Here is a 3,129-nt window from a genome sequence, read left to right as displayed (position 1 = left end):
GGGCCGTCACAACTGCCAGTTCACCCAAGGTCACCTTGCACAGAGAAAATGACCCACTGTTCTCAGAGACTTTCACCGTGGCACGCTGCAGAGAAACAGGTTCTTCTCTGGGAGCCTCTGGGCTTGGGCTCACAGTCAGGAGACTTACAGGAAAGCTCTGATGTGGCTTTGTATGGAAATCTCCTCTGACCTGGGGAGCCAGTGGGAGAGGAACCAAATGCACCTGTCCAAGTCTATGAGATGGAAGACTGCATGGTGATGCTGCAGATGCTGTGGACTCTTAGCTCTGAAAAAAAAAAAAAATCCCTCCCTGGTAGAGACTTTAGACCCGGATACCTGAGCAGATCTGCTGGGGCCTGTCTCGACGCCTTGGTGTTCTGTTGTGGGATATTTGTACACTTTGTGAAGGTGTGTTGCTGAGTGGTGTAATGAAAAGCTGAATGGCCAATAGGGAGGCAGGAGAGATAGGGATTTCTGGGGGAAAAGAGAGAGGAATTCAGGTTGTGTGAGAGATGCCAACGAGACACCGAGGGAGCTGGACAAACAGAATGAGGGGCGAAAAGCCACGAGGTAAAACACAGATGAATGTAAATGGGTTAATTTAAGTTAGAAGAGCTCAGTTAAGGCTGAGTTTTCATAATTAATAAGTCTCTGTGCTGTTATTTGGAAGCTGACTGGACGGAGAAAGACTCGCTCCAGTATTCTTCTGTTCTTATGGTGAAATCTAGTAGTATGATTGGACACCAGAATCAAACGCCAGCATCCTGTGGTCCACAGTTGTGTGAGCTTGAGCAAGTCAAGTTAAGCTGCCCATGGTGGAAGAGGTGTGCCTTGCCTGAAAACACTGGGCTATTAATAAAACAAAACAAAACCGACGCGGTCCTTGTTGTGGAGGTTCCTCATTCCAGTGCTCCGTTGTCGCCATGGTGAAGCTGAGTAAAGAAGCTAAACAGAGGCTGCAGCAGCTCTTCAAGGGCGGCCAGTTTGCCATCCGCTGGGGCTTCATTCCTCTCGTGATTTTCCTGGGATTTAGGAGGGGTGCAGATCCTGGAATGCCTGAACCATCAGTTTTAAGCCTACTTTGGGGATAAAGGCCTGTTTGGTCATCTGGATTTGGAAGCAATCCAACATGGAAGGTATGTACTCTGGCTGGATGAGAAAGACATTGTTTCAGCGCATCTGTGGCAGAGTGGAGCCTGTACTGACTCACGATAGACTGTCAAAAATAAATATTTTAACGATGTTAAAAAAAAAAAAGGACAGGCGATGGTGGTGCACGCCTTTAATCCCAGCACTCGGGAGGCAGAGGCAGGCAGATCTCTGTGAGTTCGAGACCAGCCTGGTCTACAGAGCTAGTTCCAGGACAGGCTCCAAAGCCACAGAGAAACCCTGTCTCGAAAAACCAAAAAAAAAAAAAAAAAAAAAAACCACCCAAAATAACAACAACACCAAAGCTATTCCAAAGAGTTGTTTTAGTTCATTGAGATCATATTAGTAAAATGCCTCAGACAGTGCCCGACGTGAGCTGAGCGAAGGACTCTATCAGGTTTTGGAGGAGGAAACTCTGTAAACCCGCAGAGGGCAGCTCCAGCTACCTGCTTCCTTCTTCCCGACAATGCTTCCTTTTCCCCACTGTCGACCTGAACTCAGACGTGCCTTCCCCAAACCCAGGAAGATGCACACAACACATGCACATTGCCTAATGTGATTTAGTCATGACCTCATAGAACAGGGATTGCGGGAATGCAACGCGTCTGGGCAGCGGTGTGTTTACGGTATTGATGCCAGCACAGGACTGGCACCAGGCAAAGTTAAGCAGGCATAAAAAGGCTGTTGCAGTTGGTGGGGGAGGCCAGCACTTGGTCTGAATTCAACTCTGTTGAAACAGGGCAGAGGATTCTCAAACAGTGGGGTGCGAGGGAGATGGAGCCATCTGCTTGAAGTGACTTCTGCCACCTTCTCGTGTCTTCTCAACAGATGGTAGTTTTACAGTTTGGATGCCAGTGGAGTCGGGCTCCCATCATCCCACAGGATAGGGTACGCGGCTCACACGTGAGAGGGATGGTTTCTTCTTTGAAGATTGTGTTCCAAGCCATGGCCCCTATGTCCTTGGAAAGACATTTTTGGGTTATAAAATAGACAAGAGACTTTATAATTGATTTACATATTGTTTTGGGTGTGTCCTGTATCTCCTCCAGGTGAGTGCAAACATGATACACCTTCCCTTCTTGGGCTGTGCCGGCCTTCCCGTTCAATGACCACAGTGATTGTCAGCAATGATGAAGTATGGGTTGCTCTTGGGAAGTCTTTCCCCAGTTCACATGGAACCTTTCCCTTTCCCCCCTTTTTTCTTCTGTCCCTCCTCCCCTCCTTGAAGCCATCAGTCCTGACTTCATGTAGGGACCATGTTTGGTTCTTGTCTGCTCTGTCTTAGGAGATAACTTTGGGAGAGGAAGGTTGCTGGACTACTAAGGACTACTGCTTATCCCTTAAGGGTCATTCTCCCCTTGCTCTTGTGTGAGGGCATGTGTTGGCAAGGTTGCCCACTCTTGCTGTGGTCCATGGGCTTGGGGCTGTAGAAATGACTCATTATGTAGTTAAATTGTATTTTATCCTTTCAAGGCGACCCCTTTCAGGACCTGGGTAGATGACAGCTCAGTGGGCACTAAAGCATTTGCAGTGCAAACCTGAAGACCTGAGTTTGTACCTCAGGACCCGCATAAAGCTGGGTGCCATAGTACACATGTGTGTCAAGTCAGCACCTCTGTGGGGAGATGGGAGACAGGCAGGAGCATGTCCAGCCAGCTAGCCTGGCATATGCATGCATGAACAACAAGAGACACTCTGTCTCAAAACAGGAAGGAGGCAAGACCGACACCCGAGGTTGTCCTCTGACCTCAACGCAAGTAGTGTGGCACACGTTTTCTCTCTCTCTCTCTCTCTCTCTCTCTCTCTCTCTCTCTCTCTCTCTCTCTTTCTCTCTCTCCCTCAACGTTAGTGTGGCACACGCGCGCGCTCTCTCTCTCTCTTCTCCCACCTGCTATCCTCTGCTCCCTCTCTCACAGTGGCCTTTGGCGTCTACAGCAGATCCTGATTCATGAAATATCAAGTATGAAGGGTCCAGAGAAA

General features: G+C 48.7%; 1 pseudogene; it reads left to right on the top strand.

Moving 5' to 3' along the window:
* Positions 1 to 877: 877 nt before the first annotated feature.
* On the top strand, positions 878 to 1,257 carry LOC142856726 (mitochondrial import receptor subunit TOM7 homolog pseudogene; annotated as a pseudogene).
* Positions 1,258 to 3,129: the final 1,872 nt, after the last annotated feature.

Source organism: Microtus pennsylvanicus, chromosome 9 (assembly GCF_037038515.1).
Source record: "Microtus pennsylvanicus isolate mMicPen1 chromosome 9, mMicPen1.hap1, whole genome shotgun sequence".
Classification (NCBI taxonomy): Eukaryota; Metazoa; Chordata; class Mammalia; order Rodentia; family Cricetidae; genus Microtus; species Microtus pennsylvanicus.
The sequence above is the reverse complement of the archived record's forward strand: the minus strand, read 5'-3'. Positions and strand labels throughout refer to the sequence as shown.